This window comes from Miscanthus floridulus, chromosome 17, assembly GCF_019320115.1.
Source record: "Miscanthus floridulus cultivar M001 chromosome 17, ASM1932011v1, whole genome shotgun sequence".
Classification (NCBI taxonomy): domain Eukaryota; kingdom Viridiplantae; phylum Streptophyta; class Magnoliopsida; order Poales; family Poaceae; genus Miscanthus; species Miscanthus floridulus.
The window spans coordinates 40,355,142-40,376,479 of NC_089596.1; the positions used below are offsets into that span (position 1 = coordinate 40,355,142).

The 21,338-nt window shown below is 43.9% G+C and overlaps 2 pseudogenes; both read right to left on the reverse strand.

Moving 5' to 3' along the window:
• Positions 1-9,548: 9,548 nt before the first annotated feature.
• Positions 9,549-14,084, reverse strand: LOC136515568 (protein MAIN-LIKE 1-like; annotated as a pseudogene).
• A 95-nt stretch (positions 14,085-14,179) lies between these two features.
• LOC136515569 (uncharacterized) lies at positions 14,180-16,981 on the reverse strand (annotated as a pseudogene).
• Positions 16,982-21,338: the final 4,357 nt, after the last annotated feature.

Below are 21,338 nucleotides of genomic sequence, written 5' to 3' on the forward strand. Positions count from 1 at the left end.
AGAGTTCATTTCCAGTCATGCTCCGGTTGGAAAACTGCTAGTCATGCTCCGGTTGGAAAGCTGCTAGCCCAATTCAGTGACTCATGCTTTGTGAATATCAATAGGACGTATACTCATTTATCTGCGGGGGTCAGATGGAAGGAGTCTGGGTTCCCCAGTTAGATGTGTTCCCCAATCAAATGGTTTACCCCTTCTGTTGTTCAGTCTGATTCATTTGATTGTCATGTTGTAAGTTGTATCATTCATTGTACTAACTTATCAGAAGCTTAGATAGGAAGGTGAAGGGTCCCAGAACGAAGGCCCCCTGGGACCCTTGTTCAAAAAATCAAAAGGATGTAGTGTAACGCTGGGTATATCAGGGAAACAAAATGTTGTACATCATCTGATTTGCTGTATTAGGCTAGTGAGTCGACATGAGTATAGTAGCTTAAGTAAATCTTTTTTTTTTTGGTTCTAGACTCTAGAGCTACAATGCAATAAATTCGTTCAGTCGCATATTCGTATCGTCAATCTGATCTTTCAAAAAGGTTAGTAATTTGACATTTTATGGAATTTCTCGAAAAGGATCACACATGTTATACAGGCTAGGTTTGCCATTTAGTCTCTCGGACTCGGAAGCCCTTGCTCGCTTGCTGTGAAACTACCGTCTCTTCAGACCACGAATCTGTACCTCTACGCTATTAGCTTCTCTTATTTTTCTATAATATATCTATATAAGGTATTGTGATTTAATAAAGTTGAATCTTCAAACTTTTGCATATTTACGACGATGTATTAATGGATTCACATTTCACAAATGTTTTATTGTTTTGTTTAAGAAAACAAATATTTTTATTGTGATCTGGTGCAAACGGTAGAGTCTTACAGCCTGTGACCGGAAGATCCTGGGTTCGAGTCGCGGTCTCCTTGCATTGTACATGCGATGGTAAGGTTTGCCACTGACACCCTTCCCTAAACCCTGTACAGAGCGGGAGCGCTCTGCACTGGGTACGCTCTTTATTAATCTCCATGAATTTTTAAAAGATCTGTTTATTCACATTTTCATAGTAAAAAACAATACAATTTGTTGTTGTTTTGTTTATCTAGATAGGAAGATGTACAGTGTTATACATGTGATTAGTTTCCTGTGTCTTGGGTGCAGAGCAGAAGTAGAAGGAAGGGTGCATAGCTCAATATATAGAATTTGGCTGAATTGTAAGATGCAGACTGAGCTTGCTTAAGCTATTCAGGATTTGGCTAAATTGTAGGATGCAAGCTGCATTTGCTTTGAGGATAGTGCTAGCCTATATATGGCTTCTGCAGGTAACTAAAGAGCACGAACTGCACTTTGGGAACCTGGTAAGAGATTGTGCGGGCAACCAAACCGACCCTTCCTGTTTTATTCACGAGCATGAGAGGGAAGCTGATGGTGGATTGGTCTCGATCTTTTAGTACGGACAAATTATTTGATTGGTGGACGGGGTTCATGTTCGTGGCTTGACTACAGGCGTGAGAGTGTGCTACGCCTTAGCGACTGATACAACTCCAATGATTGCTTATGAGGGGGGGGGGGGGGGGGGGGGGGGGGGGGGGGGCGTGATAATTTTTTTCTTAAACATTGTTGGGAACTGTGTTGCATATAGTTTGGAAGTCAAACTAAGTCAACCTTCCACCTCCCTTACCATGTTTAAAAAAACAAACCCCACAAAATTATTTGCAAATTAAATAAAATCCTCTAAAGGTGTTGGCCGACTCTTGGTCAACATCTAAATAATTTTTTCCTTCTTCACAACGCCTAAGAGGTGGGTTTGAATTAAGCTACTTAAAACTCTACTTGGCCTCTAATTCTAATTATCAAAACATATGCAAGATTTCTATTTAAATGTGTACTACGGTTAAATGCGTTATGCAACCTAGGTTCTAATCCTATCAACTAGAATAGCAAACTAAACTAGGAAAGATAACCACATAACCTAGAAAAGTTATGTAAGCGCGAAAGCTTAAATGGGTTAGAGATGCAAACTCTCAAACTCCCATTGATGATGGTATTTTTTCCGAGATATCGAGAAGCTCATGCTTCCCCCTAGTCCTTATTGGAGCATATCGCAAAGACGTCTCGCAAGGGTCTCCCAGTCGTGTAACTTCGTGGATAGCCTTGGTCTCTGTGTGGCCTTCTCCCATATACCACATATCACTCACTATCGTCTTCACTATTAAGCTTCCAGCTCAAGCGTTGTGGGCCTCGTTTCCTCTGGCACAAGCTAGACAGTCACACCATAAACATGGTTGGTGTGATGTCATAAGATTACAAGCTCCTAGTATACAACAATGGTGTGCGTAAGCACTGAGTGAAAAGCGGTAAGCAAACCTCACTAAAACACTAACCTAAGCCTAGAGCAAGACGTCAATTGTGTAGTCTAACTAGTCTAAGCACTTCGCTAAACACATAATATTTCCTTCAACACTTTTGGTGTCTAGGGCACTTGGACAGAGCATAAACTCACTAGCAACTTCATCACGCTTTGGGGGGTATATATGGTCTCCATGCGGATATAGTTGTTGTGACTGGACTGCATTCGTGCAGAGGGCATCGGAAATGTTCGGTGCATCCCACCGGAGAAATTTGGTGGTGCCACGTGTACTAGTCGTTAGGCTAGCTGTGTTGCAGACCGTTGAGACACATTTTCTCCGACGCAGCTCCTTTGGTGATCACCAAAGAAATCCAGGGCTCCTAAATCTTCTGTATAAACCTTGGGCAACAACGCTTTCTCCGATGCTTCCACTTGACCATCACCGGAGAAATCCGGTGGCCTTGAAAACCTTCTACAGAGGATGAAAACCTTCTACAGAGGATGTGCTGCTCGATTGTTGGCCTTGCGGCCTAAGCTCCGGTGCTGGTCTCCTCCTCACCGTCCGAATTTTTCTGTGAGGCTATCTCCAACAGCCGATACCTAAATCAGCGACCCATTCTAGGATTTGGGTTCTGCTCAGTAAGTAGGTCACCGACCCAAAATCTTCCTTCTCCAACAGCCCGCCTCCCTCTCCGCCTCCCCGTCGTCATCGGGCCCACATCGCCAGCGAGCTCCCTCCCCTACACGGCCTCCCTCCCTCCCCGCGAGATCCGGTGAGCGCTGCCCGCCTCCCTCCCCGCCGAGCTCCGCCCGCCTCCCTCCCCGCCTCGCGCGTCGTCGTCATCGTTGTCGGGCCTGCCTCGCCGGAGAACTCCCTCCCCTGCACGGCCTCCCTCCCTCCCTACGAGATCCGACGAGCGTTGCGCGAGCACCTCCGCCCCCACGCGGCGCTGCTCATCACCGGTGGTGGGGGAGGGGTCCCAGATCTGGTGAGGCAACCAAGGCCGGTGGCTCCGGAGGTGCTCCCACGGTGAGCTTGCCTCGCCTCGCCGGCCATGCCCCACCGTGGTCCCGCCTGGCACCCACCACCCACTCTGTTTCAGGCTTTCAGTCGCAGCAGCCTTTTCCCTCGCCCACAGCAGAGCAGCCATGACATCTTCACCGTTCCACCTAACCCTCCTCCTCGCCTTTCTGCTCCTCTCCACCGCCGCCGTCCACTCCCAGCATCTCCACCTCCAGCACCATGGCCATGGTCCCCACCACCGCTACCCGTCCACGATGACGGCCACCACCCGCCTCCACACCGCGCCGTCCATGCATCAGAACCGCATGGAGTTGGCGTCGGAGGAGACCCGCCAGTCGTTGCGCGTCCTCAACCCCTTCTTCACCACGCGGCTCGACCTTCCCTCGCCTCCCCCTCCCCTCCTCGTCGCGGGAGATCCAATGCCGCCCTCCCTCGCGTCGCTGCAGTCGCAGGCAGAGGAGGCGGGGTCGTCTGAGTCGGAGCCCTTGGCTCCTCCACCCATCGTCAACGAACCGTACCACGACATGGCGAGCACTCCGCCTCCTCCTCCCGTCGTCGACGAGCCGTACCACGACGCGACGAGCCCTGCACCTCCTCTCGTCGTCGACGAGGCGTACCGCGACGCGGCGAGCCCTCTGCCTCCTCCTCCGAGCGGTCCCGCGCCGAAGACTTTTCATCTTGGAGAAGGACGACGCAAATAAGAGTCCCGGTTGGCCTCGTACCCAAAATGCATGCTCTGTTTGCATCTTCTGTTGGAGCCGGTTTTCTTCAGCAAAAATATTGTGCATGATCTATTTTGGGTTTGCGTCGCCCTTTGCATGAGCTATTGGAGACCGTCTGAGTGCTAGAGATGTGATCAAAAGGCGTGGCCCTTTACTCAGGTGTGTGCAGGATGGCACCGGATAATTCTGATGCTCAGGGACGAAGCCAGAAAAAAATTTAGGAGGGGCTGAACAAAAGAATAGAAGCTTTTTTATCTTCTATTAACTTTAGCCCCTCCTACCTAATACATATATGCATAAAATTTTAATAGAGGGCTTAGGGGGGCTCCACGTGCCCAGGATTGGTAGGGGGGCTAGAGCCCCCTCAGCCCCACCTTTGGCTCCGTCGCTGCTGATGCTCCTCTGTGTGCATAGTGAGCCACTCCCTTGGCGTCTTCCCGTTCAGATTTATTCCACTTGATGTCTTGACTTGTTGCATTGCTTGTAAATCTTCAACAACAGCTTCGTGCCCTTGAGGTGTTGATCACTTATATCTTCATGTTGCCTTTTGTCTAAGTCTATCCTTGCATTCGATAGACTAAATACCTTGTATAATATAATAGTGTACTAGCAACAATATTAGTCCAAATGATGATGTAGTCAATCAACTACCATAATCATATAGAGAAATACTCAAGCACAGTTGCCTTATCCGTCAGTCGACGAGCTCACAAGAAGATGAACGATCGACTAATTAACTCCGACGATGTGCCCAGCCAGGCACCGGCCGGCCGGCGATCTCTCCCAGCCAGCCAGGCACCGCGTGCCGGTCCATTGACGCCGCTAGATAGCTCAGGGGCGCTTGCACATCGGGGGTTCCTGTGCGGTGCAGTCCAGGGCGCACAGGCAGGTAGGTATAGCCAGGTCAAGCAAGCAAGCAAGGAAGGGCCGGCGGCCCGGCGCACGGGTCAGCAAGCGATGCTTTTGCGGCTGCTGTTGCACACTTACACGACGAGGCAGGACGCCACCAAGGCTAGCTAGCTCGGGGCACTCGGCAAAGCAAAGAGGTTGAAAATGACTGAAGCTTATGCAAAATTTCAGGCAACTACTGTGGAGACACACCCAATCATATATTCCCTCCATCCCTAAATAACTGTCGCTTTTGGTTTCCGTACCATAAGTTTAACTGAATTTATAGAAAATACATACAACATTTATATCTTCAAATAAATTTGTTATAAAAATAGATTTAATAATCTATCTAATGATATTAATTTTATACCGTAAATATTAATATATATATATAGTCAAAGTTATTTCTTGTAAAGAAAAACGATAGTTATTTAGAGACGAAGGTAGTATAGCCCTTGCTAGGTGCCATTTTCCTGAAGTAGAACTATATATATCATAATTGTGTAGAGGATTATATTTTTATTCAAAAAATCTTAGTTTGTTTTAACGATTATCGGAGGGCACCTATCCTACAAGCAATTGAAGAACAAACAACATCTATCTCGTATATACTCTCTCCATCCCAAATTATAATTCATGCCAACTTTCTTGGATAGTCAGAGCATCTCAAGTTTGACTAAATTTATATAATAAAATAATAATATTTATGATACCAAATAAATATTATTAGATTCTTTATTAATTATATTTTTATGGTATACCTATTTAATATTATAAATCTTTATAGTTCTCTCTATAATTTTGGTTAAACTTAAGATGTTTTGACTCTCCAATAAAATTAGATTGACTTTCCAAACATGTCGGTAAATTACACGCATACCGGTCCTGTTCGGTTTACCCCATATTTGGCTTGTTTTTTCAGCCGGAACAGTATTTTTCTCTCACAACAATTCAGCCAGAACAATGTTTTTCAGCTAGTTTCAGCCAAGTTTCAGACCAACGAACGGGGCCACCATCTCATAATCAATCTGTCGGTGAGACATCAACAGTGAGAACATTGTTCCATATTCAAAAGAAAAAAGTTCTAGTTCAAAAGAAAAATATTCTAGCTTCTCGAATATTGTTTCAGGTTCAAAGGGAAAAATGTTGTTCAAAGAGAGAAATGTTTGAAGCTTCCCGAGAATAAGGTTCCATCTTAAATAGAGTAATAATTTCTCAAAAAAATCTTAAATAGGGTCATAAAAATGATCCAATAAATTATTATGATTTCACTGATAAACGTTCCCCTAGTCATTGTCAAAATAAAAACCGAAAGAAAGGAGAAATAACAAAATTGCAAAAAAAAAAACTGTTTGAAAAAAAGGGTAACACCCCATCACCCCTATGTCCCAGGAGAAGGCCGGCCTATTTTTTTATAATTTGGCTCTTTTTTGAAGAAAAATTACGTTTGACCCCTTAGAAGACTTAAACTCATCTTTGGACCCTGAGGGTCGGCGCCAGGACTCATGGCGCCGAGGTAACACGTCTCGGCGCCGAGGTAACACGTCTCGGCGCCACAGATCTTGATGCCGAGGTGCCTGCCCGAGCACAGCAGGCCATCCTAGGTGGCGTTCACGTGGCCGGTACCTCGGCGCCATGTATTCTAGCGCCGAGCATTGATTCAAAGCATGCAACCAAGTTTCCCTTGCTGACGCTGCTCTCATTTCTTCTTCCCCCTCTCGGTTTCTTCCACTCCCTACCTCGCCCAATATCTTGAATCGACGGATTTGACCTTGGATACTTGGATTTGATCCATACATCTTCACGAGCAAGGTATCCTCTCTCCTCTTATCAAATTTTACGCATTGATTTGGTATATATTACGTCTATTTTGCAACCCTAGATACGTTAGTACCTAATGTTTGAAGTGATTTTTTATTTTTTGTATTATGTGACGGTAGGATGCCAAGGCATGGTAAAGCTAGTAAGCCAAGGTAATCTTTTATCATCGTGTTATATTATGTTTTCATTTATGTGCAACAAATAGAAAAATGCTAGGTTTAGGGTTTAATGTTCATTGCTTTCGGTTCTTAGAATAAATTTGGCTCAATTGTAGTTATGGCCGGATGACTAGAAATGCATTCGACCCGTTGCCTCCGCCTAGTGGTGTTCCAGTGCCCATGTGCTTTTGCGGCGATCCTTGCAAGGTAGCCAAGTCCGATGAAGAGGACACATATAGGCAGAGGTATTGGATGTGTGCCAATTTTGCGTTTGAGCCTACACTTCGTCAGCGCCGCATTAACAAGATGGTGAGAAATTGATGTTGTTTAATATTTATTTTGTGTCAAATGAAGTCTTGCATGATTTATTTGTTTTGTAACAATTGCATTTGTTGCAGACCCCTCCACCGCTCTGTGATTTTGAGCAGTGGATTGACATTGAGATCAAGCCGGAAGAAAGGGGTGGATGCAGAAACTGTTATGGTGGGAGACAGAGGACAAGGAGATGATAGAGAAGAGACACAGAGAGGAGGCTCTAGAAAAGGAGCACAAGGAAGAGGAGGAAAGGAGGCGTGTTGCTTCGCACAGGGAGGAGACGGAGAGGAAGCTTGAGCGTGCGCAGCGAGCGAAGACAGCGATGGAGGAGAATCCCGATGCCTAGAGGAAGGGAAAGTGGCCTCGTTGTACTCAGTAGTCTTCATAACTTGCTAGTTCTATGGTATATTCACGAACAATATTGTCTAATCTTGGACTTTGCATTGTGTTGTCATGTAATGCACTTTTAGTTTATCGTCATGTACTTCAAATGTTGTTATGTTGATTAATGTGCTCTATTATTGGACCTTTCATAGTATTGTTGGTTTCATTATTTGTTGTCATAATATTGAGTTTAATATTGCATAGGTAGTGAAACGAGCTCACGTAGTGCAAATAAAACGTAACGAAGTAGTGGATTACCTAATTCAACACACAAAACACATGAAATGGCATGTGATAACATGTACCAAACTAGGGTACAGAGGTCCTGGACTAAACCTAACATACCTTAGGTAATTGAAGCAAACAACAAGCACATGAAATGGCATGTGAGAACATGTGCCAAACAAAGGTACATATTTCCTTCGACTAACCCTAACATGTCTTAGGTGATTAAAGCAAAAAAACAAACACATGGATGTGGCCTGTTAAAAAGATTGGTTTGTCCTAGTAGTGTGGCCACATAGCAAATTGTGTTGCACCTTCTCCAAAGTATCCTCCCAATGTTGGTGGTGGTGGCGGCGGGGGTGGCGGCAGAGGACCCTTGTTCCTATGATTAGGGCAGGTGTAATATGGATCATTGTAGAGTGTCTCCTGTGAACTAGCACCATTGTTGTCATCTCCCTGTTCGTCGTCCTTGTAACCGCTGCTAAATTCCCTTTCTAGATCGAAGATACGGTCCTGCATGTAGTAGATGTACTCCGCATGCGGATAAATAGGTTGAGGATCGACCCACCTAGTGAACCCACAGTTTTCTTCAGCCAAGAAAGATTGCAATAAGTATATCATGTAAGTTGTATAGAAGAGGAACATATTGAGAAAGCAAATAGTAATAGCAATTACCCATGCTCGCGGGCATTTGAAGGAACGATGACCTCTGTCTATTCCCTCGGTGAACATCTGCACTAAGCAGTCCTCACCATGCATGCATTTTGGCCACTCTTCTTTCCGTTCATCGTATCCTCTCAGTGGCGCCTCTTTGGTAAAATCACTTTTGCTCTCAACTGGGAACCTCTCAAAAAGAGCTTCCTTAAAGAAATTGGGACCAAGAGGACCCTCCCACCTAATGGTAGTTTCCTTTCCCTTTCCTCTCCCTCTGGACGACCCTCCAGCCATTGGTACTGCAACGAAAAAAAATGCTAAGGAGTGCACTTCTTCCTTGTTGTGTGTGTGAATGAGAGGGAGTGATGGGTTATTTATAGGTTGAGAGGAGGAATAGAGGCCTCTCAATGTGCCATGTCAGCGATCCGTGTGCCTCTTCACCTCAGCCCTTGGATCAAACAGTAATAAGATGGATGGTGGAGATGGAGTGGAGTTGTGCTTCCTTGCATGCCTTCCTACCTTGAGCAAACCGCCATTTCTATAGGTGTACTATTGTCTAAAAAGTCTAGATTCGTTCACTGTTATTCAAAGCCTAGATTCATCGGCAAAGCGTCTGCACGATACGATTGGACTATACATGTTCTAATGAATTTACATTAAATTTGTGTACTATATTTGTGCATTTTTAGCAGTGTAGTATAATTAATGATTCACGAAAAAAAATCGTAAAAGTTTACCTTGTTTCTGGAGCATCCACGGTTACAAGCAGAGACATCATTATATAATCTAAACATTTAATCGTCCATAGACCACAATACAACCACATCGAACATCACAATCAACATAACATGTCCTGCATAGTCCAAATAGTACACAATATCCATACAGTCCCAAATAGTTATAGGAAAGTAACTACGTACTTTCCAAATCTCCACACATGCAAAATAAGCAAAGTCCATGCAGCCCAAATAGTTTGTGGCATCGAATCTTAGTTGTTACCATAGTCTTAACCTACAAGTCATCGTCAATGCCTCCTAGTCTTACCCTTGCCCTTGTGGCCAAGAGCGTCGGTGCCTGGAGTGTACTTGCAAGGCGGACGATGTCTTCCCTTTCCTGCAACCTGCGTAGGGTGAGTCAAAGGAGCGTCCTAGAGCTGAGACTCGGCAAGCTCATCATAACCACGCTCCTTGGCCTCCTCGTCATCTTCCTCGTCTCCGTGGCCTTGAAAAGTGTCCACAGTCGCAGTGCTAGTAACTCCGTGAGAAGAAAAACCGAGGCCTACAGGTGTGTCCCATTGTCGTGCGTGTGACCCGTGTACGTCCATCGCAGCGCTAGTACCACAACCACAACGAGCCGCAGCACGCCGTAGCCTACGTGCTAGCCTCTGTCATACAAAGACGCAATTAGTAAGCTGTTGAGTGCATACTCCAAGAAAACACCAAGAGGGCCAGTGTCGACTTACTCCAAGAAAGTTGTTTAGTGTGTGGTCGTCCACGCCTGTCCTTGAAAACCGTTCGATCTCAATAACAGATTGCCTCAACGTGTTGCCCTGCAAAAAAAAAATATTAATGCGCTTAAAATCTGAAATTAGAAACTTACTGAAATTTTGATATTGAAATTACTTGTTCAAAATGCCAAGAAGCAGCAGTGCATCATTTACATATATTGCTAATTGCCCTACGTGTTTATTTTTTTGCGAAAACAGTAGGGGAAGCAGTAAATATATTTCTAATTTGCCTACTTGTTAAGCTGTTCTATGCATTGCACATTGCATACATATATATACAAGCTAGGGAGCAGTTGTATACCTGCCCAGGTATGGTGTCTGACACCCTCTAGGTAAAAAGGAATGGGAATCACAGAATCTAATGATGGAACAGGTACTAACTAATAGGTAGCATAATGCAGTATGAGATTTAGTTTTGCAAACGATGAAAATGAAGAGCAAATAGAAATCATCCATACGTTGACACCACATATTTTAAGTAGCAGGTCTGCTGTAATGTGGCCGGCTAATTAGCGAATAGCAACTTGCTTAAATCATTGTCAGAGCAAACGACTCAGCTATGGCCAACTGGGCAAGGTACATCTACAAGAAGGGTGAACTATAATTAGCTAACCATGCATTGAAGCCAACTATCATGTAAATCATGTGTGCATGCTAATCCAGCTTGCTAGTTCCTGGACGCGAGCTGCTTTTGGTTGGTGCACTGCTTCTGTATGCTGCTTCTACCTTGCCGTGTAGCCGATGGCCCTAAGCCCATGGCCCCATAACACATCAAGTACCATGTAATTTGGATTAAGTTTTTTGCATTAAGTGACATTTTATAAATTTGTTTGCTTACACTAACAAATCATGACAGGGAGGACTCTAAGCAGGTAGGGCAATCTGCTGTGAAAGCTGATAACTTTGGAGGACTAAAAAATATTCACAAGTATTCAGTCCAAATTTTCAGACAAGCTGCAGCAGCAGCATCCAGTAAATATTCAGGTATTTTTTTTGCAAAGGATCACAGCAGCAGCATGCTTAGTAGTTCATAGCAGGATGACACTAACATGCTTAGTAGTTCATAGTTTTCAGAAAATTAGTGCAACGCCGAAACAGAAACCAAGTGAAATGCACAAGTACAGGTACCACTTGTCATCATTCAGTTCACTAGTAGAAAACAAGCAAAAATACCATTTCACATTCAGACTCACACTATTAGGTAACATTTCACACTGTCATTTCAGACTCACATTCAGCCACATAATCCGCTTCTCAGTCCTAACCATTTTGTTCTCGTTATCATTCACTAGAAGAGGTTGCTGCTAGTATTGGTTGACAACAATAAGAAAAATAAGATCACTGCTACATGACTGAGCTCAGATTGTTTTTTTATATATATGCTGCTTGACTGTGTCGATTATCTCAGAGCTTGCTTAGCTATAAGCCTGTTCTATATTGCTACAACTAATATTTTTTTTGAAAGATTGCTGCAGCTAATAGTTGTTATGGTACCTTTGCAACTACTTAATTTAACTGTACAAGTTAGCTTTGTGTGAAGTATAATACTTGAGATATTCCAAGGCACTTTTCAACTGAAAGTCAAATGCCAAAAGAACTAAGTCTATGAATGGTATTTAAATGATGGGGTTATAGTTGACATTACCACTCGGTTCAGGATCGGCGCAGGCTCCACCTGTGTCTCGGCCCTCGTCGCAAGGTCGTAAGACGTTTGTTCATTGTCGGAGGACTCGATGTCGGCATAGTCTGTTTGGGTCCATTGCACCTTCAGCTTGGTCCTTGTTGCCCGTCTGTACCAAGATAGGTACGCTCTGAAGTTCTCGTTCGTGTGGGGCCGGTCATTCTCATACAAGTTCTCATGAAAGTGATCCCAGTGGTCGATGTAGTCACAGTGCAAGGTCTCAAAGTCCATCTCCTTCTTTTGTTTCCGACGATCGATCCTATAAGGTGACAGAAATGAAATTGCAGTCTACACAGCTTCACATATTAGTCGGCACAAACTTTAAGCTTTTTTATTTTTTTAATCAAGTAACAGGTGGGGAAAGCTTTTTTTAACCAAGATGCTATATGCACACAGTCGTGCTGCATTCACAACTGCAGATTTTTATTAACAGCAACCATGTAAAAATTTTATAGTGCTTTGCCGTTTTAAATGTCGTTGAGAATGTACCACAGCTGTAGATTATAAGTTATTAAGTAAAATGTATCATCTAAAGTAGTTATATGGCTTTATTTTGATTGTGCTTTCTTTTTTGTTATGCAATGCAGGTAGTGGATACTATCCTCAACAGTTAGCACTCTATCGAAAAGCTCCAGAAGTTTCACAGCCGTGCAGCATTTCTCAGATGGTCACCAAATAAAGTATTTGCGAAATGAAGCGGCCACCAGGGCTCATCATCAGTCATCACTGGTGGAAGCACTGCTGCTTTGGTCTGGCCTCTGGCCGAAAAAAAGGCACTGAATATTTGGGCAGCCGGCAGCAAAGCCAAAAAAAATAACAAAAGCTAGCTTATTGTTTGATTTAGGGTTGAGCCACAAAATAATTAAATCCAAGAAAAACAGCTAGCTTATTGTAATGCCACCAACACTGCACAACTAATTGTATGTCATGTCGTAATGAATGAGCATGTTTACTGATAAAGTATACAACAGTTCAAAGACGCTTACTTGTGCAAGTCTATTGACGTCGAGAACGGCTCCACGGGCCACTCCTGCCTCAACCCAAACTGGCGTGCAACCCGGTGTGGCAGGTGGAACTCAACCGCGTAGAAACAGATCAACGGGCACCGCATCAGGTACAGGTCTTCATCCATCTTGCACATGATGTTGAACCCAATGTGCTCATACTGTTCATCGTCGTACGGCTCCCAAGTAATCTGCATTTGATTCTTCAGTCACGTAGTGCTTACATCGGAAAAATAAATTAGTATGTGAAATGCAGCTAACTCACCAGCCCTGGCGTGAGTGCGTCGAGCTCGTTCGCGAACTCGATGTTGGCGCGTTTACTCCGGGCGAAGGGACCCTTAACCTGGTCCCAAAGGTAGGCATACGTCGGCCGACGTCGAAGGCCATGCACCTCAAACCAGGGACGAGGATCACCAACTTGGGGCCGACCAACCGGTAGACGAGACACATCCAAAGCTGAAGCAGGTAAACACATCCTCCTAATGAAGAGTTCGCCGAACTACAGCGGCAAGCCTCGCAAAGCTGCCGGTACAAGTACCCCAGCACTGCGGAACCCCCGTTGTAGCCCCCCGCCGTGTCCCAGTCAGTAAGATAGGGCAGGTACATCCATGACGCGGTGTCTCCCGTCGCGTCGGGGAACATAACACAACCAAAAAGATGCATGATCCATGCCCTGCAGTAGTAGGTAACTGTCTGCTCGTCTGCATAATTAGGACACTGACCAAAGTTCTGCCTCAGCCAACTAATGAGTACTCCAGAGGAGCAGGCACCCGGTGTCTCTGGAGGAAGCTCTCTTCCAAGGAAGACCTCCACTCTACCTCTCCAACCAGCAGCAGTGCAGTGGCCGATAACAGGACGCCCACTTATACGGACACCTAGGAACTTCTGCGTGTCTTGAAGAGTAACGGTCATCTCACCGCAAGGTAGGTGGAAGCTGTGGGTCTCCGGCCTCCATCTACAAAACAAAAAAGAAGTACTGAGGTTATATGCACATCGACAACCAAAAATATAAATGGAAGTGAGTCTGTTCATAATTTTGGTACCTGTCGACTAGAGCTGAGATCGCCGCGGGGTTAAAGGCAGGCACCCCACGACGAACCTGGAACGATACAACGTCAAGTCCAGCCCTCTCAAGGAGAGGAGTGTACCTGTCGTCGTACCGCATGTCCTCGAACTTATCGTGGGAACGAGGACGAAGAGGGTTCAGTTCTTGCAAAGAATAGAAATTATTATATTAATTCATGAACACAAGTACATGTGTAGAGGAAAAATAACATGCAGAAGTAAAGTTGTTACCTCCCCCTCCGCGGTGAGTCATCCTCGGTGGTTCTCCTCGTAGTATGGCTCCAGCAGGTGGAACGGCTCCATCCTACAAAATATAATGACAAAGTACATATTAGTTTTATATGAACAAATAAATAACTTTTTGGTACTAGTAAACATGCATGTGAAACATTAGTTATTTACACCTGACTAAGCGGCCAATGGCATGTACGTGAATTATGCCCAACTCTACCACATTTGCCACATTGGTTCTGCTCGGGGTCAGTAAGAAAGGGGGTTGCTCTCCCTCGCCTTGTTCTACCAAAAACCTGGTCCATGACCATCTTGTGCCTCGTCCTCTTTCGGGTTCCATGTTTGTTCCAACAGGTACCTGGATCCGTAATGTATTTTAGCCCAGTGTAAAGTGGCCACTGACCCTCGTCCAGGAAAGGCTCGAAACAGGGAGACCAAGTCTATACAAGGCTATCAACACTAAACTCCGATGGTATCTGGGTCTCATAGGCAAAGTTGCGATGCTGAGATGCTGCCACATAATGAGAACATGGGAAGTGGTACTGCCTGGTTTTCCCACATCGGCATGAGAAATTACTAAGTACCACAATATAACTCCTTGATGGCCAGACCTCACCATCAGACGTTGTACCACCCCTTTCTGTGACCTGGTACTTGTCGGTGCTGTGGTCAAAGCAATCGACGTCATGTGTGACAGCCCTTTCCTTTGTCTTGTCGAGATGCTTCTTAGGTTTAGGTGCCCATTTCTGATTATTACTCTGTAGTGCCATTGCTTGAGCATGTCTATCGTTAAACCATGCAACTAGCCTATAAAAGGTGAATGATACAATGACATTGACGGGTATGGCACGTATACCCTTGAGTACACTATTAAATGACTCCGCCATGTTGCTAGTCTGAAACTCATACCTCCATCCACCATCGTTGTAGGCTCTTGTCCATTTCTCAGGTTCTCTCATCAATCCTCTTAGCCACTGCCTACCCTCTGTGTTTGTTGTCGTTTTTAGCTGCTCCAACTTCTCCTCGAAGAACGGCACCACAAGCATGCAAGGAACCTCCTCGAATAGAGGAAAGTTGTCCTTTGTACCATCCTTTCGAAGTAAATTCTTGGCAAGGTGTCGAGTGCACCAACGGTGGTGCAAAGGTGCATACCCCGGAATCTGCTCCTGTACGGCACTGAGTATGCCCTGGTGTCTATCAGATATGACACCTACCTCCCTATGAGGGCCAACGACATGGATCCTAACAAGCCGCAAGAACCATCCCCAGCTATCTTTGTTCTCCCTCTCCACCAAAGCGAAAGCCAAAGGAACCAATGCGTTGTCTGCGTCACACGAAATGGCTACCAAAAGTGTGCCCATGTACTTGCCAAGCAAAAAAGTACCATCAATGGATAACACTGGACGACAATGCCTGAAGGCCTCGACGCACTAGGGAAAGCACCCGAATGCACGAAAGAATATATGCCTCCCGTCCTTCCATTCATTTGGTTTCGGGATATACTCATAATACATGCCTAGATTTGCTACTTTCATTGCATTGAACATTGCAGGCAACTGCTCGTACCCCTCCTCTCAGTCCCCATATATCATCTTCCAGACCCGTTGCTTTGCCCTCCATGCTTTCCCATACTTTATGTCATACTTAAATATCTCCTTAGTCATCTCCATAATTGTCCTGATCTTCAAATTGGGCTGTTGTGTATAACTTTCTGGCAATGAGGGTAGAGGTCAACTGTCTATGCTTCTGTTTTAGATCTGTCTAGGCACAAGTGTGTGGACCTATAATTTTGGTCATCTTGAAATTCCATGTGGCCTTCTGTTTGCGAGCACAGACCCTCCAATTGCAATCTTCCATCTCGCACACCACCGTGTAACGGCGCTCCACATGGGAGTGCCTCACCTTGAATGGTCTCTTACGCCTCACAAAATATTCCTGTAGCCACCTTCTTAAGGTGGGCAAGTCCTTGAAGACCATGCCCAACTGAATTTCCACGCTGTCATCAGCCTCAGGAGCCTCTAGCAGCTCGTCATCTCTTCCTTCTCCATAAGCATGTTGAGAATGACTAAGGTCGCTGAATTCATGAACCAGTGGATCACGATCAGGACACAAGCATCCGATGAGCTCCATTTCTTGTTCGCTCAAAGCGGCAACTGGGCGGTCATCATCAGAATCAACGGCCCTTGCTGTGCCATAAGGCTCCTCATCATCCGCAATATCAACATCTACACTGTTAGAGGCCATAAACCCTGGGTCCATGTTGGTTGATGGAGGAATAGGAGCACAACCATCATTATCAGGATTGTCTCCTGCATTTAAAGCATAAATATGGATAGCACTGAGACAAAGGAATGGAATGAACAAAGAATAAGGAAAGCAAAAGTGTTACTAAATCACTTACTAGGATGATTCTGGGTCAAAGGAATCTCCTGAGGGGCACCTATAACATCATCAGGCCCACATTCTGCACAGACACCAGGACATACACCAACCTCATTGGGGGCGGATTGAGCATCGGGCACCACAACCGCATCTTCCACATCCACCTCACGGTTGGGTAACAGAGGCTCAGAGGGTGCCAGATTCTCTGGTGCTGGCGACAACCCATGAGGGGGTGAATACCCATTAGGGGTGGGATCATTGGACAACTTCCGCACAACCGAATCCAAACATTGAAACTCATTCTTCATGACAGTTTTGACATATTTGTCCCATTGAGCCTCTTATGCAATTGGGACCAACCACCTCAAAATTATCCCTGACCTCCCATGGTGAAGTACCCCCTCAACTAAGATGGCATCTTCATTTGAATTGCATTTAAGCTCATCACGAGCCCTACCAAACAACTCACAAAACAATGGCCGATCATCGAATATCACTGGCACCCTTTACATTCCAATAAAATTGACATTACCAAACTCATCTTCCTCCACATTTCCTCCATGATACAGGGTGACTACGTCGTCCATCTAGTTGATATGCACATCAACCAAGTTATTATGGGTATATTATTATAAGATAGCTACTCATAATATCTAACTATATTTGCTTACTAAGTTACTTAAGTATCGACCTAAACAAATAAGTATCTAACTATCTAACTATCTATATAACAAGATAATAGATTTGGTAACTACACTTACTAACTAGCTAACTAAATCAATAGGTAATTAACTCCCTAATTATGTCTCTAACAATCTAATCTAACTAAATAAGCTACATACATATATTCCTAAGTATATAATATAACTAAATAAATAAGCATCCAACTTTCAACCTATGTAAATAAATTTGCTAACTAAATTTGCTAAATATTCTAAAAAATTTACTAACTAAATTACCTAAAGTAGATTAACTAATTTACTAACTTAATTACCTGGCACCCTGCGGGACTGCGGGTGCGCTGTCTCCTCCTCGGCCACCGTTTGCCCGCGTGTTCTCTCGCTCGCTCGCTCTCCGCGACGACTACCGCTCTACGCCAGGTTCCCGCGTCTTCATCAGGCCCTTCTCCAAACACCCACCAGGTATGCTTGCCCCCTTGTATTCCCTGCCTTCTGTGCGAAACGAGCACCCCCAAGCTTAACCTAATCTACCTATTTTGGCTATTTTTAATCGGATCTGATCTAATTGTAAGTGTATACATGTATTATTATGCCTCCTGATTTCGTTCTTATGCAAAAAAATTCTCGGGTGTACGTTTGTACATCCATGTCCTTTGCTGGGTCCGCTCCTGGATGAGATAGCAGATTAGGAAGATATGGTTACTCTTACACTTTTATGAAAGATTAACTTTGGACGATGTTTTGTTTCCATGTGTAACCGTCGCAAATACACCTAGCACAAATGAAATATTTCTCAGCATTCTACCTACTGAACCAAACTCAACTGTAAGTTTGTAACTTATGCAAGCACTTTTCCTGTTTCCAAAATATCTCTTGTAGTCCTTCCTAAGGAACTGCATATTGAAATGAATAGATAAGAATAAGAAGATTAAGAAAACTAAAAAAAAGAAAGATTTCTTTTTATGTAAATATAGAATTTGGTAATCTGAGTGCTGCATGAAGAATACAAGCCAGATGATGCAGCAAAATGTAACAATCCCTTCCTTTTTTCTGATCATACAGGTGTGTTGATAAGGAATTAATGATCTTTCTGGATGCACTTTTTGATAAGGAATTAGTTAATGATCTTTTTGGATGCACGTTTTTAGTATCTATTTATTTTTTGATCAGTATCTAATGGACTAGGGAGTAGGGATTGATCACAAGCTGGAGCATGGTTAGTGCTCTAATATGTCTACATTACACCTTCAATAGAAATGTTCATTTTTTCAATGCTTTAGTTGAAATTTAATCATGATGTAAAATTAATTTCCAATGGGCAGTTCCAACTTCCAAACTAAGTTGAATATTAAGTTTTGTTTATTTCTAAAAATAGTCATTGGAAGGAACATTTCTACAATTGTTTGATGAATGGAACTTGATTTTACTAATCTTTGTTGTAAGCTGATCCTTAGATTCTTCATGTGCTTAACTAATATTCTCCATCCCGTAATATAAGGTTCTAGCATTTAAAAATTGTCTCAAAATGTGCAGACTTCTAGCTTAACAGGAGGTTATTTTGACAAAACAATAACTATTGGCACTAATCTCTTTTTTGGTAACTTGTGCAACATGATTAGTACCATCCATTCAAGGCCTGTGTTAGTCAAAGTGGCCTTCTGAAATTGTGCCAATCAATTGGGGTGTGTTGCTTGCTTGCCTGTCGCTGTATTCTGGCTGACTGTAAGCATGTTGAGTGGATGCAGTGACCTGAAAATATTGTTTGGTTGGCTGCATGGGCAGATGCAGTAACCCTGCATCCGTGCATGCCATAACCATATGGAGATGTTTGGTTACCTGTATGGGCAGATATAGACTCTTTGCTTGAGGATGATGTGTGGGCCAGCACGATATACTTAGCATCCACTTTTGAGCGTATCCATTGGGCCATCCCTTAACAGGCAACCAAATAGGCTTGTTTCTCTTTCTCCGATTATATGGATTCACTTGGCTAGGATGGAGCATATCTGCCCAACCAAACAGACCCTTGGTGGACTGCTTTAATGAGGGGCATCGCTCAGATATCATATATTTTAGGATAACTTATTATGACTTTGTTGCAAACATTAGTGTTTGCACTTATCTAAGGTCTCTTGGAATGCGTAAGCTACAAGAAATTCATTGATTGCATAAAAAGACATGGAAACTACGGCCTTGTTTAGATGCCATCCAAATTCCAAGTTTTTTCACTCTCTCTCCATCACATCAATTTTTAGCCGCTTGCATGGAGTATTAAATATAGGTAAAAAAAATAACTAATTACACAGTTTAATTGGAAATCACGAGATGAATCTTTTGAGCCTAGTTGGTCCACGATTGGACAATATTTGCCAAATAAGACGAAAGTGGTACTATTCATCGGGTTCAAAAAATTTGCAAAGTGAACAAGGCCTACATTTGAAATCTTGTTTCTATTTATTATTTGTACTTTTGTACCATCCACTGCCAGTAAGGACAAAAAAAGGTTTCAGTGAGAGTACCTTTCCCTCATGGAAATTGATAGATAAAACAGGCAACTGCTTTCACTATCCACATATTTTCCTGTTTGTTTTTTCTTCATTTTAACCCTACCAAACTGTCAACTTATGCCTTTTCTATTCCTTTAGCAACTATTGGGCACACGGTTCAAAAAGGCGCTCCTAGGCGCTCGCCTACGCGTGCTTATGCGCTAGGCGGAGGGTCACCGCCTCGCCTAAGGGGGTAGGTGGAGGAAAGGCGGTGTGCCCCCAGATCCAGGGCTACGTTGCCTGTGGGAGGGACGACGGGTCGTGGTGAGCGCGCCAGGAGGAGGCTAGTGGCATCCGGCGGGTGCGGGCATGGCCCAGAGGAGGGCGGACAAGCGGAGTCTGGGGCGTGGCCGGGAGGAAGGCGGGCTGCGGGCGTGGTCGGGAGGCACGGACGTCGGGCGACGGTGGGGGAGGAGGTAACGTTGACGGAGGCGGCGATGGCCGGTGGCGAAGGAGGCAACTTTGGGCGCTGCCGGCGGCGCGGGCGAGCGGAGAGAGTTCGGGAGCTATACAAAGCAGGGGAGGGCATAAGACGTGGTGGGGGCTGTGGTGGGAAAGTTGGGCTGTTAAATGGGCCTTTTCCTCTTTCTCCCCATTCTATGACCACTAATCTTCTGTTTTCTTCTTTTCTTTTAAGTATATATACATGTATTAGCTATCGCTTAGAAAAACGCCTTGAAACGCCTAAGCTCACCTAGGCTCACTTAGGCTCTAGGCGGTGGGTCACTGTCTAGAGAGCACCTAGCGCCTTTTTGAACATTGATTGGGCACATTCAAGACTTTGTATCTAGGGCCTGATTGGTCTGCGGCCAAAATTTGCCATGCTACCAAAACTTGTCAACCTCTCACAATCCATGGCAATTTTTTTACCTAACTTTGGCTTGCCAAATCCATGGCATGGCAAATTTTGGTCGCAAACCAATCAGGTCCCTAGTTCTGACTTAATTCTGTGCTGTTAGTTGCAGTTTTCGGTAAGCGTCTTTGGGATATCATCAAGTTTGTTGTTGTTCAAGAAGAAGAAATATGCAGGTCTGTTGCAATTGTCCCTTACCAACTCTTTTTTGCCTGTTTCATTTCCGTAGCGAGTGGAACTTTTGGTTATCATCTTTTAAAAACTAATATTGATAAATAATAGATTTTCCTGTGGTGCACTGAACAAATATTTTATCTAAGTATGACACAGGTTATATAATTAGTTAATTACTTCTGTCCGAGAACTCTTCTTTGTTTGCTGTCCATCTTTCTTTTTTCCTCAAACATGCAGGAGAGCTGCATATCTTTAAGAAAAAGGGGAAGAAACCCTGTTTTGCCCCCTGAAAATATAGTGCTATGATTGTTGATTTCAAAGTTTTGCCCCCTGAAAAAATAGTTATGCCACTTCTTCATACTTCTTCATGCTGCTACATTCTGTTAGAATAATAGGCAATTTCCAAGTCATTTTAATTTCATAATTTAACAGCATGATGATGACATATAAAGAAATATTAATCATTGAAATCATGATATCGATTATATCCATGGTGAAAATACATGCTAGATCATGTATCATGTGAAACATATGAAGATCAAAAACATGTGAACTTGATTCATGAATCATAACAGAGAAAAACTGGCATGATATACATTTCATATTTGCAACAAGCATAAGGCTACATATGAAGCAACATGACTGTAAAAATAAAACACATACGCAGAGCATATATTTGACAGAAACAGAC